Raw genomic sequence first — 22,057 nt, forward strand, 5'->3', positions numbered from 1 at the left:
TACCAGCGATATCTAGATACAATCCCAGAACTGGTGTAACAAGTACACGAGCGACTAGAGTACTACAAATAAAAGTCTGAATGAAAGCATATATGTCTGAAATGAAATAAATAGCTAGAGTAATGTAGAAGGGGACTTCATGACTACGAACATGGTGCAGTTGTACCTCATCTCCCCATAAAGCACCGAATCTGAGCAATCTACTAACCGCCGCTAGGACCGACTCCAAAATCTGCATAAGAAGTGCAGAGTGTAGTATGAGTACAACCGACCCCATGTACTCTATAAGTACCGAGCCTAACCTCGATGAAGTAGTGACCAACCTAAAGTGGGTCACTTACAATAACTTGTACGCAGTATAATGATACTAATAGGAAAGGAAAACACGAAATGACGGCAAAGATGTTAACTAATGAAAACAAACTCAATCCTCGAAGTCAAGGAATCACGAATATCAGCCCTTAGAATCTCGTATGAAAGTAGTAAAAGCTAACACAGTACAACACACAATCCATTGCGGCGCGCAACCCGATCCTACCGCACAAACACAATCCTCCTTTATTTAACCATATCAGCAACAAGAATCACGTATGAAATCTGTAGCGGCATGTAACTCGATCCCACCATATAATCAGAATCAATATCATAATCCTCCCTTATATAAATAAGGATATTCTACTAAATTGGCAGATATGAGATGAAGAACCCTAGCTAAGACAATGTAATTGAGAGAAGATTTAACCATATCAATATCAAAATCACATGTAAAATCTGTTGCGGCGAGCAACCCGATCCCATCATATTAATATCAAAATCCTCTCTTGTTCCACCATATCACAACCATTGCGGCGTGCAACCCGATCCTTACACAAATTCAATAATCGTAATCAATTCAACCACTCAATTCACAAGAATCTTTACGATTAGAGAATATGAAAGCAAAGCAATAAAGGAACCATGTACTAATCAAAGGAATGCTACAAATAATATAATAGCAACAAGAATAAAGTACGCGACGATTAAGGAGTATAAGTAAGATAATTAAGGCAAGTAGCAATTAATCACGGAGTCATGAAAGCAATTAAAGCATGTAACAGTTAAGGCATGGAGTGAGATAATTCATAAAAACCATGAGAAAAACATGGAAACAATTGATTTGACAGCATATATACACTCATCACCTCGCATATACGCCATTTCACATGTAATTCACATAACATATAGTTCAAGGTTTCATAATTCCCTCAAATCAAGGTTAGACCCAATACTTACATTGCTCCGCAAGCAAACAAAAGCTAAACCAGGGCTTTTTCACTAAAACTCACCTCCAAACCAATCGAATATAACAAAAATCGACTTAATATCAACAAACAATGCTAGGGAAATCAATTACAATACATGAAATGAAGATCTTTACACTATTCCCAAAAAGTCAAAAAAAAAGTCAACCTCGGACCCTCTTGGTCAAAACCTGAGATTCAGACCAAAACCCAATTACCCAGAGCCCCCGAGCCCGATTATGTGATTAGTATTGAAATTCGACCTCAATTTGAGGTTTAAATCTCAATTTTACAAAAATTTCCAATTATACCCAAATCTCTAATTTCTATCGTGAAAATCCTAGATTTAATGTTGAAAACACCTAGAAAGTAACGGGTAATAGAAAAGAAATATGGGTAATTGAGAAGAAATAGATTAAAGTTACATACAAATGTTTTTGGGAGGAAAATCCTCTTAGAAAATCGCCTCTAGGGTGTTTAGGGTTGAGAGTTTGTAAGAAATGAGCTAAATTTCGTTATCTCAGCTTTTTGTCAAGGCGGAGATGTCGCAACTGCGACCCTGCAAATGCGAGAAATACATAGAAAATGCGAAGATCTCATCTCTGCTGCCATCGCTAATGCGATTGGTTTGTTCGTAAATGCGACCACTTTGATCACAAATGCAAACCAGCCTACCTCAGCACCCTATCGCAAATGCGAAGAAACTATTCGCAAATGTGAACCTGACAGAGTTACTCCTACTATCACAAATGCGATCCTAAGCTCGCAAATGCGAGAACTGAGACCTGTGCAAAAAAAACCAGTAGACTCCTAACTCTATCAAACACTCCGCTACGCGCCCCAAAAGTCACATAAGCCCTCGGGGCTCCAAAACAAACATGCACACAAGTGTAATAACATCATACGACAATCAAATCATTAAATAACATCAAAATCTACGAATTAATTCTCAAAATGAATGAACTTTCAAAGTAAAACTCAAGAACACTAGAATCACTTTTACATGTCTGAATCATGTCACATTTATTCCGAATTGAGCAATATTTTGCAGACACGTTGCAAATAGCAGTACAGAACTATTCCTAATTTTAACATCAAAATCCGAAGCCGTTAGCTATGAAGTCAATTTTCGATCAAACCTTGTAATTCTTCAACTTTCAAGATGTTAGTTTTCAGCAAAATGAGTTAAAACAAGTTAGGGACTTCTGAATTCAAATTCGAGGCATACGCCCAAGTCCCAAATCACGATACCAACCCACCGGGACCCTCAAAATACTTATCTGGGTCCGTTTACACAAAATGTTTGACCGTAGTCAACTCAAGTCATTTTAAGGCAAAATTTCACATTTTCTTTAAATTTACACATAAAATTTTTCCAAAAAAAGACTCGGACAGTGCATGCAAATTGAGGAACACTAAACAGAGCTATTTCTCGGAACACGAATATAGAGGCTAAATCTCAAGATGACCTATCGGGTCATCACATTCTCCACCTCTAAAACAAACGTTCGTCCTCGAACAGATATAGAAAGGTACCTGGACTGGTGAAAAGGTGTGGATATCTACTCCGCATGTCTGACTCGGACTCCCACGTGGCTGCCTCGATCAACTGACCTCTCCATTGTACTCTAACTGAAGGGTAACTTATAGACCTCAACTTTTGGACTTTCCGGGCTAGAATGGCCACCGGCTCCTCCTCGTAAGTCAAATCTTTATCCAATTAGACTGAGATGAAATCTAACATATGGGACGGATCACCGTGATACTTCCGGAGATGGACACATAGGACAACGGATGTACTGCTGATAAACTAGGTGGCAATGCGAGTGTGTAGGCCACCTCACCCACTCTCTCAAGAATCGCAATGGGTCCGCTATACCTAGGGCTCAACTTTCCCTTCTTTGTGAACCTCAACACCCTTCATAGGTGAAATCCGGAGCAATACCTTCTATCCAACCATGAATACAACATCACGAACTCTACGATTGGCATAACTCTTCTGTCTAGACTGAGCTGTGCGAAGTCGATCCTAAATAATCTTGACCTTTTCCAAGGTATCATGAACCTAATCGATACCCAACAACCGAGCCACTCTCAGCTCAAACAATCCAACTGGCGAACAACACCGCCTACCATATAATGCCTCATAGGGGGCCATCTGAATGCTCGACTATTAGCTATTGTTGTAGGAAAACTCCGCAAGCGGCAACAACTGATCCCTAGAAATCCCAAGAAATCCCGAAATCTATAACGCAAGCGAGAAGCGTATCCTCCAATATCTGAATAGTGCGCTCGGACTGTCCGTCTGTCTGAGGGTGAAAGAATGTACTCAACTCAACCTGCGTGCCTAACTCACGTTGTGCGGCCCTCCAGAAGGTCGAGGTAAACTGCAAACCTCAATCAGAAATGATGCACACGGGCACACCGTGAAGATGGAGGTTCTCGCAGATGTAGATCTCAGCTAACCGCTTTGAAGAATAGGTAACTGCCACTGGAATGAAATATGACGACTTGGTCAACCTATGCACAATGACCCATATCGTGTCGAACGACTTCTAAGTCCGTGGGAGCCCAACAACATAATCCATAGTAATACGCTCCCACTTCCACTAAGGAATCTTTAGACTCTGAAGCAAACCACCAGGCCTCTAATGCTTGCACTTTACTTGCTGACAATTCAGACACTGAGCTACATATGCAACTATATCCTTCTTCATTCTCCTCCACCAATAATGCTGCCGAAGGTCCTGATACATCTTGGCGGCACCCGAATGAATATAATATCGGGAACTGTGGGCCTCCTCAAGAATCAACTCATGAAATCCATCCACATTGGGCATAAAAATCCTACCCTACATCCAAAAACCCCATCATCTCCAACGGTAACTTGCTTGACCACCGTGCCGCTCCGTGTGCTTAAGGACAACCAAATGGGGGTCATCATACTTATGCTCTCTGATGCACTCATACAAGAAAGACCAAGAGACTGTGCAAGCTAGAACACGACTGGGTTCCGAAATGTTGCACCCCGTAAGTTTAACAACCTTGATATATATATATATATATATATATATATATATATATATATATATATATATATATATATATTATTTGATATGGTATTTTGAGTGGACTATTTTTGTAAAATAGTTTGAGAAAAAATATGATTATATATAGTTATTAATATTACTACTTTCGAATATGTTTTAAATTATACACATAATATGAGAAAGTTTGCGAGATTTTCTTTATTACAAAAATAGAAATTATTTTGTCACAAGAAAAGGAAGTTATCTTTTTACCATTTTAAGAATTAAGCGTACGAGAATTTTTACTCTTTATATAAGATTATGAAAATTATAAATTGAGAAAATGTATGTATTTTTACATGGATGTTTTAATGAAATAATAACGTATGAATTTATTTTATACGGAAAAGGTCCTGAAATATCCCTCTACTATTAGAAATTGTTTAAAATTATCCTTTGTTATACTATTAGAACAGAAAACCCCTACCGTCTTACTATTGAAACGCATATACCCTTCTTTGACGAACCAAACACGTGGCACGCATCCAAAGCTCTTGGTCCATCTAATCTTTAATTAGACTTGACCCGCTCCATTACCAATACCCAACCCTGTAAATTTGACCCTCACCAACCAATTTAAATCCGCCCTGTTACGTGGTAGTAGCTCCATTTTTAGTCAGAAATGTGGCTTGGATCGTTTATATAAAGATGGTTCAATCATTTTTAAATTTATTTTTATACTTATATGAAGGATGAATACACAGTGGGAGTTATTACATGGATCAACAGATGGGAAGAGGACACTGAGATTAAAACTTCATTTCTGGCTTTGAGAACAAGAAGAATGCAACATGCCATAACCGATTACAACCAACATTGATTGTCGTACAATAGAAAACTGGATGATTGACATGATGGATCTGGTTATCCATGATGAAAATGAAGATCTTCAATGGCGACAACTTTGAGGAATAAGATGATTCCCATTAAGAGTGCAATATTGGCTGTTTTTGGAAACACATAGGGGCTCGAAATTGGACCACAGAATTGGGAGGGGTAAGGGAGGAAGAGTAGAGAGAGGAGGGCTTAGGGTTAGAGAGTGGCTGCAGAGATCACTCTTTTGTGTGGAAGAAATGAGAGAGTATTGTATTGAGTGGAAGAGAGAAAACTTGGTTGGAGAGGGTCAAATTTAATGTGTTGGGTACTCGGTAATGGAACGGGTCGAGTCTAATTTAAAACTAAATGGACCAAGAGCCTTGGATGCGTGCCACGTGCACAATCCGTCAAAGAAGGGGTATATGTGTTTGAATAGTAAGACGGTACGGATTTTCTGATCCAATAGTATAAAGAGGGTAATTTTAAATAATTTTTAATAGTAGAGGGATATTTCAGGACCTTTTCCGCATTTTATATGGTACCACATGACCACGATAGTAGGGTACGTAAAGTGTATTAAAAGTGAGTAGTATTTTATGTAATTTGAAATAATTCTTAACTATGTGGTTAATTGAGTAATTATTGATTTTTAGTGAACAATTAACTAGTTAATTAATCATAATTTGGATAAGTTTAAGGAGGCATCACGTGGCAGCCCCTCCCTTTCAAAGTAATGACTCTTAAGTCATTAATCTAGGTGGCAAGATTAGAAATGTGAATTGCACAAGTCTTATAACCTATGCTATATATCATTTTAGAAAGAGAATCTTTATATGTCTTAAAGACATAAGAATCATATCCATTCATATAACGTGAGTTTCTCTTGAGGTTCAACTAAGGATAGGTTTCTTATAAATATTTCCCTTCTTGCTACATTACTGCTAGTATCCTACTAATTTTTGTCTCTAGTATGCTGATGTCATGAACATTATTTTTTGTTTTCGGACTTGAGGATCATATGTAACAGAGTAAGCAGCAAAAAAGTAACTGTCTTGAAGCTTTGCTTCCTCGGTTACAGATATGAAGAATAACTTTATATGTTATGTTATTTTGTACCTTCAATCGCAAAATTTAGGAACATAAGTTCCCATTTATAGCTTCTCTGATTTTTTTTTTTCAAGAGTCCGTTCCTTAGAGATGTTAACTTTGCGCAGAATTTTGAGATAGAGGTACATCCTAACACATGGAAATTGGTCCTTGTGATGAATGTCATTCGTCTGAAAAGGCAAGAAACAAAAGGTGAGGAGATTTGGGAATTCCTACGAGAAATTTCTTAGAATAATAGCAACGGAATTTTGCGATTCTAAGGGAGTACGGTGCAATCTTTCTCAAGAATATCATGCGGATGCTCCACCTACTTGGATCCGCCGTTATGAGTTCTTCGCAAAAGATATGTGTTAGAGGGATTGTCAAGAGAATTGGTTCAGGTATGTTAAGGCTATCCATTCTTTCTTTTTGGCATGATCTATACGACACGAACGGAACGAGCAAATGCACAACTTCCATAAATGACTCTATTCATAGAAGTATTAGAGATGCCTATGTTCTTGAATTCCCATATGTCTTATTATTCTATCGTCTGTTCACGGGTCTCAGAAAATACGTAAGTTGATAAAGCTTGTTTCATGATATTAATCAGAGGTATAATGGTCTTATGACGTTTCGAGAGATTTTATTGACGTACTTCTCATGCATTGCATTCTTTTATACATGTACATTGACCCATGACCAGATGGCGTTATATACGCGTATATATATGTATATATATGTATATGGTATATGGGAAAGGTTATGGCGTTATATACGCACCACTACCTGATCAGCTGGTATACGTTGATGATTTGCCCACAGTGGCCGAGATGATATGATGGGATGTCAGGACCCTAAAACCGATCACGTCGTGATGTCGCCTATCGTGAAACTAGGCCAGCCGAGACAATTCCCAAATCAAACCATTACTCTATAAAAGTCATTTTTAAGCCATTAATTAACAAAATCTCATAATATAAGTCTAAATAACCAGTGTAGAAATATAACACAAGCCCGACATCGGGATATCACAAGTCACGAGCAACTACAACTCTGTCTCAATAGAATAAAGTCTTACAAAGTCTGGAAGACAAAATCAAATAAATATAGGGAAGATATGAGAGAGAAGAACAGGGCTGCGAACGCCATGCAGCTACCTTGTCGACTCCAAAATCCTGCTGAATGGACAATTAATGCTCACTATCGCGACCAACAACTCCTGGGTCTGCACACAAGGTGCAGGGAGTAATGTGAGTACGCCAACTCAGTAAGTAATAAAAGTAAATGAAAGCTGAGTAGTAAGAAAATAGATAATTCCACGTCATAACACTACAACAAAATAGTATATGTCCAACAATACAGAAATCAATTAACTCGTAAAAACAACTCAGTTTTAGTAAAAACTTTTTCTTTTAAAAACATCTTTCAATAGTTTCAAACAAGTGGTGTAACAGTGATGTAAAAATAAATAACAACGTAAACAGCCCCTCGAGAAGATTTTGTCCTGATTTATTGAACAGGTGCCCTGTGGAACATGTTTTATGGAATTTCACTCTTTATGTAATATTTCTTTTCTTACTGATTGAATTCAGGTAGAGAGAGGAATATTCGATCAAAACCCTTAGTCCGATAGGGGGATAGTATACATTCAATCCGGATAAGACACTGAGATGAAAGACGAATCAAGCAAGAAAGGCAGAAAGGGGGCCGCTTTCTCGAGTGAGAGTTCTTTTTTGGGGTTAGTCTGACTGTCCTCATTCTAGTTGGTAGGCGTGCGAGTAAGAGGGTAGTCGGCGAAATTATATGAATTGAATGGGACTTCAGCCCTAACCGCCCCTCGGGCAAAAATATCAACAGAACCAGCCCCTCGGGCTACTCACAATCACTCATAATCAGCCCCTCGAGCAACAACATAATCAAGATCTTTCCCTCGGGCAACATCACATCACACTCACTGGGTACCCGCGCTCATTGGGGGTGTTCAGACTCCGGAGGGGCTCCTACAGCCCAAGCGCTATCACAAGCCATCTCGTGGCATAATAAATCAGCCCCTCGGCCTCATGCAGCGGCGCGCAGCCCGATCCCATGATATCCTCACAACACAGGCCCTCGGCCTCACTCAGTCAGAAATCTCTCAAGCCACTCGGGCTAATAGTAAAACAGGCGCTCGGCCCAAAATATCATTTATAGAATCAAAACGGAGTAAATAGAACCGAGTTATGAAGTCAGTAAAACACAGCATGACTGAGTACCGTTATTAAATCAAAACAACGAGGAATTTCAGTAAAGAATGCCTCAAAGGGCCCAAACAGTTGGCACAAGGCCCAAATATGGCATCCAGCCCAAAACATGGTAATACTTTCCAAAACACAATAGTATCAAAAAGTTTTCAATCTGATACAAGACTTAATAGTTGTACGGGACGGACCAAGTCACAAATCCCAATGGTGCACGGCTCCATGCTTGTCATCTGGCATGTGCGTCACCTCGAAGTAGTAAAACGAGGTGAAATCCAGGGTTTCATACCCTTAGGACAACATTTACAATCATTACTTATCTCAAACCAGTCCAAACTCTAGTGCGCGATGCCTTTGCCTCTCGACTCGGCCTCCGAATGCTCCAAATCTAACCAAAGCCAGATTCATGCCGTTAATATAAGCTAAAGGAACAAAGCCCACGCGAAAATAATCAAATTACATCAAAAATCCCAAAATTAGCCAAAGCTGACCCCCGGGCCCACGCTCGAAATTCGATAAAAATCATATTACTAGAATCCTTATCCTCCCACGAGTCTATACATACCAAGAACATCCAAATTGGACCTCAAATGGTCCCTCAAATCCCAAATGAAAACTCTCCAATTTCAAGCCCTAATTCTCCAATTTTAACCCTTAAATTCCAATAATTTCATGTCTAATCAGTTAGGAATCACCATATAATCGAGTATTGAATTCAAAAATCTTACCTCCAAACGTTACCCCTTGAATCCCTCTTCAAATCCTCTCAAAAAGCTCCAAGCCCGTCTCAAAAATGGTGAAACAAGGCTGAAAATCGTGAAGGGAAACTTAAATAGTTTTCTAACCCAAGGGATTCCGCATCTGCGGTCCCTTAAGCGCACCTGCGCTACCGCCTCTGCGGAAATTTCCTGCTTCTGTGGTTTTCACTTAAGGGGGCCAACTTCCGCACCTGCGCCCCAGGTTTGCACCAGCGGGCCCGCAGGTGCGGTTATCCATGTCGCGCCCCCCTTTTTTCCCCTTTGCGGGGGAGTCCGGGTTTTGACACTCATGGGGAATCGACTCGTTTCCTTTTGGGAATTGGGTGTTTGAAGAGTCGCCACCTAACGGATTATGGTGAGTTAGGGCACCTAAAGTATGTAACTAGTTGCATTACCAGAGATTAGGGTAAGGGCTCGAAATAACCTTGAGGGGAAGGTGTTAGACACTCCTCACGGTCCATAACGGTGGGTCCCGGCCGAACATATATGAATCAGTCATTTTGAACAAGTAAACAGTTTCAACACATATTTGCAAATGAAGGCATGTTTTCATATTCTAAATACAGGTACGATTCAGGTAAGGGGAGCAAGAAAGAGATTTGAACAATTTGCATGTGTAAAGAAAAGTGAATTCACTTAAACAACGGGAGTTGGGAAAGAGGGGTCCTAGGTTGGTTAGTCTATAAGATCATACCGACACAATGCCTGGTAATCACTCCTCAATGAGGGGCTACATGTGACATTAGCGTAGTCATCATATCCTTACTACCCAATTCCCTCCCTTTGGTCATAGCCTAAAGCGTTCTAGCAACCTTGAAAGATATCCTATGCGTGCACTACCCGTCCCTTCCTTGTGGCCCTGGAGGTATTTAGGACCTCTAATTTAGGTAGTTCTAGACTATCCTAAGGTACTTAAAGGAGAAAAATCTAGGCGTCAACCAAAATCAATTAGGACTGCACTAAAGAGAGAACAATTAAAGGCTCACATTTACCTCCACAAACAGAGCAAGCAAGTGCACGTCTTAAGCACAGTTTTAGGTATTTAAAAGAGGCCCTAGAACAGGATATCTAGGTGAGTAGAGAATATGAAGTATTGAGTTAGGACCAAGGTGTAAAAGAACTTAATTCATTTGCCTACTGATTCTTAAACCTGTTGAATATGAGCAGTCTCAAATACAAGGCGTAGTTTTATAGTTTGTAGAATTTTAGTCGCCCTACAGGCTTGCCTAGGCGTATAATAGAGATGTCCTATGAGCATGGCATCTAATCATTGATCAGTAATGTAGTAAAACAGTAAGCAACCTTAAACGGGCAATTTGAATCCTATAGGCATGATTGATTAATGCAGCGTTGAAAACTTATTAAAGAAACAAATTGATTGGTTAATGATTCAGAATCAACAAATATGAGTTAAACTGGTATTAGATCTAATTAAAGCTAATTTAAATCCTATAGGCATGATTTCTAATTAAACATAAGGTGAAACGAGCAGAATTTATTTGACCAAAGCGAAATCCCTATAGGCATGATTTCTATTACAGATGATTTTAAATCCTATTGGCATGATATCTAGTTATACGAAATGGAGCAGGTAGAATTCATTTCAACCAAGAAATCCTATAGGCAGATTGTCTATCACATCACATGTAAATCAAAATAAACCATATAGGCATGTTATCTACCCAACTTTACCCACAATATACAACTACCCTCCCTTTTCACTAGTCACGCTAATGTTTGTTTACAATTAATTATTACAAACCAAGAATTGAATGAATTACATAAATATAAATATACATTAAATTATAGGGAGCTTGAAGTAGGCCCAAAGTAGTTTCCACGCCTTTAGTAGCCTCAAGTGCTCAAAGTTCCATAGCCAATTTCATGTCTAGGTGTGTCAGAGTTCCTTAAGGACCTCAAGGATCCCGGGCAGTGCTCACACCCAGACCTTTCTCATATAAGAATTGATTTATGTGTAGTGTGGAAGTGCCAGCCCTGATATGCCAGAGTTTAGAGAGATCTCAAGGTCTCAAGGCAGTACACATACCACAGGGGCAGGACTTAGTAATCTAAGAGTAATGTGAGAGTGTATTATCATTTGAAAGAGTTTGGTAAACAGTATAAAGGAAGGTCTTAAGAATGAAAAGAGTTTTTGAAAACCTGTACTGGTTTGAGTAAAACAGTAGTTGGAAAAGCATGAAAAAGAACATCTTGAAATCAGAAAACTAGTCCCAGAACAGCCTCAGAAAACACTTTGGCAAACACACTTAACACAAGGAGAAAGGGGTAGGGGACACATAGAATGCACCTTAGTGATAGGCAACAAATACACAGATTCCTCAAGAAGTTGTGGAATTGACAGGTTAGTTACAAAGATTACAACAAAGATATATTGAGAACACATAGGTCTTAGACATGACCAATACACACAACTAGAATACCTTTGAAAGGGCTAGATGTCTTAACAGGATCTCACTAGTGAAGTAGAGTAGGTAAGACTTAGATGAATAAACTAGACAAGCACTTCATGAAGCATTCAAAGTTTAGAAATACTAATCACGTGTAGAACAAGCAGAATTTAGACATGCTGGGTGAGACAGTAAATAAATAATGCATCTTGGACATACTAGTGAACAAATAGGATTCATGCAATTATCTAAAGCGGGATTGGGAATGCTAAATAGTATACTAGTTATAGAATTTAACATACCAAACTAAAACATTTTGAGTGATACAGTAATTAGGCAGTGTGATCTAAGCGTGCTGGTTACGCATTGAGCATATGACAACAGAATAGCAAATAGAACTGGAAATCACAACTAATGAACTGCAGCAACAAAAAAACACATAGTTTTGGAATGTGAATTGAATTAGGACATACCAGTCAAGGAGAGAATACAGAGTATAGAGCAGAGATGGTGCAAATAGCCAGCCTTGGCTTACAGCCGGCTGAATTAGTGAGAATTGCAAGTAACAGAAGAGAATAGAGAGCCTTTGAGAGTGTTAGATTGTGGAGAAACTAATGTTCGTGTGTAGAGGTTATAATAAAGAGGGTATATATAGTAGCTCAAGAGTAGAGAAAATAAGGTAAAGCAATCAACAATCAGTAATTAAGGAATTTCAGAATCAAATACACGAAGATTCTGCATAGTTTTCTCCTTTAATTAAGGGAAATCAACCAACGGTAATGACAGGAACTAATTAAGGCAACATGTTCAATTAGACCGAGTAAAGAAGTAAGAATCAAATATATTATTAAGGAAAAGTGTTCAAATCAAACGAAAAATAAAGAGCTTCGAAGTACAATAGTCAAGGGTTTAATAAAGGAAAGAATCATGCAAGGAGTCAGCAAGTATCGCAGACAATTTCAAATAAGGCAAGAAAGGAATAGTCAGGAAACAGATTGATAAATCAAGAATTCAAATCAACACTGATTTAAGGGTGAAAATATAGGTTTACCATGAATAGGCAAAAATGAATATAGACACATAGAATCGGTAAAATGTCGAACCAAGAACCTTAATAGAGGCACATTAGGATAAAAATCACAAGACATCTAATTAGGCTAAAGAAAAATCACAGGAATCAAAGCATAGGACAAAGTCAGTACACAGTAAACCGGACAAGCTCAGAATCCAAACAAAATGTTGAAAAATTAGGGGTTTTAGCATAAACGAGTTGGGGTTAAAGCAAAATCTTACGAAATCGGTTAAACCACATAAGAAACATAAGATTAAACACTCAAAATTATCAAACACTTTGGAGAAAGAAATTTTCGGGAAAACCCTAGTTTAGAAAAAATGGAAAACCATTCGAAAATCAGAAGGTTCTTGTAAAATTCATGTGAAATAGGTTCGATCTATCTCAGATCTTGCACAGATATGAGAAGTTCAAAGGACAAAAATTAGGGTTTCGAGAAGAACAACACAGAGGTGAAGAAACAAGCTTAGAAATCCATATATCTAAGGCGACATAGGAATATCTTACTCAAAATCTAACCGGAACAACCTGAAACAGGCGAGCAATGACCACAGGCGTAAGCAGACTAACTCTGGTCCCTTGAGGACACTAGAGATAATGATACCAGCATAGGAGGGGCCGTTAGAGGCGTGGGGGTGATGAGAAACCACCATGAATGGCCATAGATAAGTGACGGCGAGGGTGGATTAGGGTTAGGTTTTGAGAGCATTGGAGAGGAAAGGGGTTTCAGGGCGGCTGCATGGAGGAAATGATTAGGGTTTAGGGGGTCGTTCGATTATAAAAGGTAAGTATTGATGTGAACCATTGATTTAAAGGATCAACGACCACGATTTGATGGGGATCTTGGGTCGGGTAGGTGCATATTGGGCTTGGGTGAATTGGGCTAGTATTAAAGGGGTTAAAACTGGGCTGATTTAATAGGCTAGGTCGAATGAAAATGGGGCTATTTGTTAAATACATTATTAATTGCTAAAACAATTTTTAAAAAATGGTTAATAAATTATAAAAAATGATTTTCATGCATGGAATTGTTTTAGAGTAATTATTTAATATTTTAAAAATGTAAAAGGCTATTTTCTAGTAAAATAATGTAATAATGCATGCATAGGCTATAATTGCAAAGTAATTGCAATTGCATCCTGTCACGACCCAAGTTCTCCCTCGGTGAACTATCGTGACGGCACCTAGTCTCTATGACTAGGCAAGCCTAACAATTTTGCGAAAAAAGAAATAACAGAAATAAACTATCCAAACTGCAGAAATAATACAAATCAAACTCTTATAATGAACTACATTTCCCAAAACCCGGAATCTCTTGAAATCACAAGCTGTGGAATAACTCCAGTGTTCTAACTCCAGAGTGTCTAAACAAAAGTAAATACAGAAGGCCTAATACTATGAGCAAGAATGGAAAGGGACTCCTCGGTCTGCGGACGCGGCAGACATACTTGAAAGTCTCCGATGGATCACTCCGCCTCAAGGATGGTAGGGCTGAGTCGAAGAACCTGGATCTGCACATGAAAAACATGCGCAGGAAGGTCATGAGTACACCGCAGTGGTACTCAGTAAGTGCCAAGCCTAACCTCGGTCTAGTAGTGACGAGGAAGGTTAGGGCCCTACTGAGGTTAAAGGAAATACAAGATATAATAGCAGTGTAGAATAAGACAGTATACTTAAGTGCAACATTAAAGAGGTAACACAGGATAGAAGAACAACAACAACTTTAACAGAAACAAAGTAGTCACGGAAAAATAAATACATCTCAATGCAGAGATAACAACCGGGGGATCTCCCAGGATACCGTCCTGTAGTCCCCAAATATAAATATCCAGTGGATCTCCCGGGTGCAGTCCCGTAGTCAAACTCATAAATACGCGGGGATCTACCGGAATACCACATCCTGTAACGATCCGGCCGGTCGTTTTGAGAATTTAAGCTCCATTCAGTGGCGTAAGGTCTGGAACAGCTTCATAATACGAGTATCAACTTGCGTGCATGGTTGAATTCAGTTAATGGATGATTCATAGTAAAATTGGAAGAAGGAATCTAGTATAAGGAGTTTAAGCAGTGAGAATTTGACCGGAATTGAACTTTTGAGTAAACGGCCACGGAATGAATTTTTGATGATTCCAACAGCTTCGTTTGGTGATTTTGGACTTAGGCGCGCGTTTAGATTGCGTTTTGGAGGTCCGTAGCTAATTTAGGCTTGAAATGCCGAAAGTTGAATTTTTGAAGTTTCCGTTTCGATAATGAGATTTTGATCCGACGGTCGGAATGGAATTCCGAAAGTTGGAGAGCTGCATAGTGTTGAATATGACGTGTGTGCAAAATTTCAGGCCATTCGGACGAGGTTTGATAGACTTTTTTATCGAAAGCATATTTTTGAGGATTTTGGAGTTCTTAGGCTTAAATCCATGGTTATTTCGAGGTTTCGATGTTGTTTTAGGTGTTTTAAGGATTGGTACAAATTTGGGTAGTGGTTTGTGACTTGTTGGTGCCTTTGATTGAGGTCCCGGGGGCCTCGGGGTGAAATCAGATGGTTGACGGAGGAAATTTTGGAGTTTAAGTTGCAGCTTCAGCTGCTAGTGCTGTCATAATCGCACCTGCGGTTTAGGTTCCGCAGGTGCGCAGCCGTAGAAGCGGAGTTTTGGCCATCTCTTTAGGAACCGCAGATACGGTATATTTTCCGCAGAAGCGGTACCGCACATGCGGTTGAAGGGCCGCAGATGCAGAATCGTAGATGCGACATCAGTTCCGCAGAAGCGGGACCGCAGATGCGAAAACTGCTGGGCATTATATTTTATAAGGGGTTCCGCAACTTTGAGGTTTATTTCACCTTTTTTATCTCGGCTTGGGAGCTTTTGGCACGATTTGAAAGAGGGATTTCAAGGGAACTTCATTGAGGTAAGGAATTTGGGCCTATAACTCGTTCCTATGCTATTATTTCATGGATTAGAGCTAGAAATATTAGAAATTACGGGTGAAATTTTGGGGAAACTAGGGGTTAGTATTGGAGACCTTTGAGTGATGATTTGAGGGACCATTTGAGGTCCGATTTTGGTAATTTTGGTATGCATGAACTCGTGAGAGTGTGAGGATTTCGAAAATATAAATTTTACCCGATTCCGAGACGTGGGCCTGAGGGGCGTTTTGGTCATTTTACCTAATTTCGCGTATTAGCTTAGAATTTAATTGTGGAATCAGTTACTTGAGGTGTTATTTACAATATGCAATTGAATTGAATAGATTTGGGAAATTTGGAGTCAGATACTCGTGGCAAAAGCGTGGTTTCGGGTTGATTTGAGCTTGTTCGAGGTAAGGATCTTGCCTAACCTTGTGTGGGGGACTTCCCCTTAGGATTTGAGTCTTCCATGCTAATTGTAGTCCAAGCACGCGAGGTAACGAGTGTGTGCTCGAACTTATTTGTAGGAAAAATTTTCCTTCAAGGTTCTTAGGTTCTTATGTTCATCATATGGGAAGTATTTTCTTATGATTGGGTTATCTAATTGCATAATTTGCCCCTATATGCTCCATACGATGTTGTTAGCCTTTCTCTAACTCTTCTGTGGCCTTAATTGCCTTAATTGAATTATCTGTTCTTTGTCGTTTTGATAAGGTTATTGTGCTTTCTTAGTTTCTCCGTGATTCTCTTATTGCTATGTAGTCATACTCTTGGTGGTGGAACTTCACTGTGATTTGGATTGTTGGATTGTTGGATTGTTGTTGATTCCCTTGCCGGGATGTATTGTCTATATTGTTGATTCCCTTGCCGGGATGTGTTGTCTATGTTGTTGATTCCCTTGCCGGGAGATATTATTTACATTGTTGCTTCCCTTACTGGGATGTATTGTTTATATTGTTGATATTCCCTTGCCGGGATGTTATTGTTCATATTGTTGGCTCGGGATACCAAAAGATCCCCATCACCTATATTGAGGATACCAAGAGATCCTCGGGATACCAAGAGATCCCCAGGACCTATATTGAGGATAACAAGAGATCCTTGGGATACCAAGAGATCCCCAACACCTATTTTGAGTATACCAAGAGATCCTCGGGATACCAAGAGATCCCCAGCACCTATATTGAGGATACCAAGAGATCCTCGGATACCAAGAGATCCCTAGCATGTATATCGAGAATACCAAGAGATCCTCGAGATACCAAGAGATCCTCGGGATACCAAGAGATCCCTAGCATGTATATTGAGGATACCTAGAGATCCTCGGGATACCAAGAGATCCCCCAGCTCATATACTAAGGATACCGAGAGATCCCCCAAGTATTTACGTTTGGGACTGCGGGACGGGATCGTAGGAGATCCCCTGTCGATATTCTATGAGTGTAAAAGCACGAAGGGTGATGCCGTGCACTTTTTGTTTGCTGTGTGTATTGTTGTGATCAACTCAAGTGGTTTTAACGGGTTAGAGTCCCTTACTGCCGTGATTCTCTGTGTTGGAACCCATAGTATTGTCAACATCTCGCCGTATATATATATATATATATATTTCAATACTTCAAACTTCAGAAACTTCTACATTTTTGACTCAATTAGTTTCTCAACTAAATTTTTCCTTAATCGTCTGAGGTTGTATTCTACTTAAAAGGGACTTCTACTAAGTTATAAATTATTAAATCCCGTGGTAAAGGGAGTAATTCATACGATGTTGTATTCCAATTAAAAATGGTACTTTCTTTATTCAAATAATTTCTAAAAATAACTTCATCTTTTCTCGCTGGCTTTCCTAATTAGTTTAGAATTTCTAATTTACTTATATTAGGTAAATGAGATTTCTTGAACATCTTGAGTGTATTTGTATGGACATTATGTATTGTATAGCATGTGGGTTTTCTTCTGTTAAGAGTGAGATGGAAAATATGCGAGCACAAGGTGCCATGTGTGCTGAAGGTTAGGAAGTTGAGATTATGATGTGAGAAATCGAGGACTTGAGATGGTCGGGATTGTGTATTAGGCCTGATGTGAGTGATTGAGTTGGCATTGTCTTCCTTATTTGGATACATTCTTACTTGTCTCTGTTCCTGTTATGTCAGTGTTGATTTACTTGGTTATCTGATTTACTTGGTGTCGTTCGTTACTACCCGTGTTCTTCCTTTATTGTTCCTACTGTTTGTATTTTATTTCTCTCCGCTGTTGATATTACCTCGTTATCTGTATCTCGATATTTTATTATCATATCCTATTCATTTCATTTGACCAGTAGGTGTCTTGACTGTTTCTCATCACTACTCCACCGAGGTTAGTCTTGATACTTACCGGGCACCGCTATGGTGTGCTCATACTACACTTCCGCACATCTTTTTGTGCAGATCCAGGTATTGTTCGCTAGTAGCTGTGCGGATTCTTGCCGAGGAGACTCAAGGTAGCACTGCTGCTACGTTCGCAGGCTTCAGAGTCACCTTCCTATTTTACATTCTCATTGTTGTACTTATTTCCATACGGTTGTGTTTAGAAATGGTAGTGAAACTCTGTAGAGCTTATGACTTGTACCACCGGGTTTTGGGAAGATGTTCATTGAATAAAGGATTTATTTCAGAAGAATTTTAGATGTTATTATTTATTGTTATTTTTCCGCAAATTATTAGGCTTACCTAGCCCTTAAGACTAGGTGCCATCACGAAACCCAACGGAGAGGAAATTGGGTCATGACACATCCGTAGTCCCAAATATAAATACTCAATAATGGGGGAATCTACCGGGTGCAATCCCGTAGTTCCAATGTAAAAGTCTAGGGGGATCTCCCGAAATACAAATCCGTAGTCCCAAAGTAAACATACATGGGGATCTCCCGGGATACCGTCCCGTAGTCCCAAAGTAAATACACAGTAGCAACAAGAAGAATACTCAGTTCAATCAAATTTCACACCAAGGTAAAGCAGGTATTTCTAACCTTGCATGCTGCACATAATTCAAATAGGGCAGTAGAACAAATAAGCAGTTAAATCAATTAGACATGCTTCCCTAAGCTAACAACAAGCTTAACTTGCAAGTAGTATAAACAGGAAAGGAAAACACAATTCTAAGTACTTAATGGAAATTCGATTTTTCAACAGTTAGCACAAGTACGCAGTCGTCACCTTACGTACAAGGAATTTCAAACATCAATAATACCAAATCCTAGGGGGAGTTTCCCCCACACAAGATTAGACAAGCCACTACGGCTCAAAATCAACCCGAAACCACGTTCTTGCCACGAGTACTCGACTCCAAATGGCCCAAATCTATTCAATTCAATTGCATAATGTAAATAACACTTCAAGTAACTGATTCTACAAATAAATTCTAAGCTAATACGCGAAATTAGGTAAAACGACCAAAACGCCCTCCAGGCCCACGTCTCGGAATCAGGCAAAATTTACATTTTCAAAATCCCCATACTCTCATGAGTCTAAACATACCACAATTATCCAAATCCAATGTCAAATTCCCAATCAAAACTCAAAAGTTAGGTCTAAGAACTCTTCCAAAATTTTCCCCAATTTCTCACCCAAAATCCAAAATTAGATGATGAATTCATGTTTAGATTAATGGGTTATAAGCAAAAAGGAGTTAAGAATCATTACCCAATCGAAATCTCTAAAAAACCCTCGAAACCTCGCTCAAATCGGAGCTCCCAAGCTCTAGTTTTGATAAAAATGGCTAAACCCTCGACTTTGAAATTTTATATTCTGCCCAGATAATTCCTTCTTCGCGAACGCGGAAGGACCCTCGTGTTCGTGAAGCACAACTTCGCTTGGTCCAGCCTTCCTTCATCGCGAACGCGATGTCCATGTCGCGAACGCGATGCCATTTTCCTTCCTCCTACACGAACGCGGGACCATATCGCGAACGCGTAGGTATAAGACCTCACTTCCTCGCAATCGCGGGAACTTCTTCGCGAACGCGAAGCATTAAACCTCCACCAGCCCCAGCTCCTCTTCGCGAACGCAAGACCCCACTCGCGAATGCGAAGAAGGAAACCAGAAATGACCTATTGCAATTTTTTTACAATTTCCTAAGTCCAAAATATGACCCGTTGAGCATCCAAAACACACCCGAGGCCCTCGGGACCTCAACCAAACATGCCAACCAATCCTAAAATATCATTCAAACTTGTTCCAACCTTCGGAACACCCCAAAAAACATCAAAACACCAATTTAACATCGAATTCAAGCCTAAGAACTCCAAAAACTCTCAAATTACGCTTTCGATCAAAAAGTCTATCAACACTACAGAGCTACTCCAACTTTCGAAATTCCATTCCGGCCCTCGGATCAAAATCTCACTATCGAACCGGAAACTTCAACAATTCAACTTTCGGCATTTCAAGCCTAAATGAGCTACGGACCTCCAAACCACAATCCGAACACGCTCCTAAACCCGAAATCACCCAACGGAGCTAACGAAGCCATCCGAATTCCATTCCGAGGCCGTCTTTACGCTGCTCTGACTACGGTCAAAATTCTAAAACTTAAGCTCTCATATAGGGACTAAGTGTCCCAAAACTCTCCAAATTTCCAAATAAATCTTCCCGCCAACAACAATAGCAGAAACAAACACGGGGAATGCAATTAATAGGGGATCGGGGCGTTAATTCTTAAAACAACCGGCCGGATCGTTACACATCCAAAAATACAAACGTGGCTATTCGTGCAATAAGTGAAACTTAATACAAATGCAAATGATAAAATTAAGCCACAAAAATTATTATAGAACTATTTTGTGATGCAATCAATGATTGTTTTATAAATAAAATGCTGGGATAAATTAATTAAAATATTTTAAAAATGCAGAAATTGTATGAAAAATACTAAAGCATAGTTTGAAAATATTATGGAAAAAATTGGGTATCAACAGCTGCCCCTCTATACCCGGGAAGGATGAAAGAGTTTTCGGGTAAAAACATGATGGCCAATTTTGATCGGATGGGATGTTTTGAAAGATAGAGGCCGAAATCCGGTCTTTGAGCTGCCTTCATATCCCCGATTTTACAAGAATCAGGGCATGTGTAGTTCTGGATCCATCGGCGGAAAATACCAATGAGGTCTTTACAAGAACGGACACGAGATTTCGGAATGGGTGGGAGAGTGGTTATGGTGAATGGTCAAGTTTGAGATAGTTGAAAGAACTGGAGCGAGGTCTCTCTTGCTGGGATAGCAGTCGCTTACCGGTCACTTACAGATAGAAGACACTACAAACATGTATTTTGTGCGAAAATATAAACATGATGCAGATTCCCTTTGGACCATGAAAGTTGTCTTTGGACGGTTAAGGATGACGTCCTCAGACCATGATGTCCTGGGCCATGAATTGTTTACTGCGGGATTCGTAGGCCATGAAATGATGTTCTCGGGCCATGAAGATGGTGCCTCCGAACTATGACGCATTTGAATAACGATATGCAAATTTGAGAGATCCTCAGCCCATGGCATGGTGTCCTCCGGCTATGAGTATGATGCCTTTGGAAATATTGGCGATATTTCAGCCCATGAGATGCAATAGTATGATGTTACCAAGACAAGGCTTAGTCGTGTGAAATGAAGGGCATAGCTTAGCCAAATAAATAGTTAGTGCCAAAATAGATCGATATTTATGCAAGGAGGGTCAATGCTTAGTCCCTATGCAAATATGGAGGCAGGGATTAGCCTCATGCAAATGCGAAGGCAGGGATTAGCCTCATGTAGATGTGGAGGCAGGGATAGCTTCATTTAGCACAGAGGCAGGGATTAGCCTCATGCAAATATGGAGGCAGGGATTAACCTCAAACATGGAGGCAGGGATTAGCCTCACGCAGATGCAGAGGCAGGGATTAGCCTCAGGCCAATGGGGAAGCAAGGATTGGCCTCATGTAGATATGGAGGCAAGGATTAGACTCACGCAGATGCGGAGGCAGGGATTAGCCTCAGGCAAATGGGGAGGCAAGGATTAGCCTCTTGCAGATAGTGAGGCAAGGATTAGCCTCATGCAGATAGGGAGGCAAGGATTAGCCTCATGCAGATAGGGAGGCAAGGATTAGCCTCATGCAAATATGGAGGCAAGGATAAGCCTCACGCAAATATGGAGGCAAGGATTAGCCTCATGCAAATATGGAGGCAAGGATCAGCCTCATACAAATATGGAGGCAAAGATTAGCCTCATGCAAGATAGGGAGGCAAGGACTAGCCTCATGCAGATGCGGAGGCAGGGATTAGCCTCAGGCAAATGTGGAGGCAAGGATTAGCCTCATGCAGATAAGGAGGCAAGGATTAGCCTCAGGCAAATGCGGAGGCAGGGATTAGCCTCAGGCAAATGTGGAGGCAAGGTTTAGCC

Source organism: Nicotiana attenuata, chromosome 9 (assembly GCF_001879085.1).
Source record: "Nicotiana attenuata strain UT chromosome 9, NIATTr2, whole genome shotgun sequence".
Lineage (NCBI taxonomy): Eukaryota > Viridiplantae > Streptophyta > Magnoliopsida > Solanales > Solanaceae > Nicotiana > Nicotiana attenuata.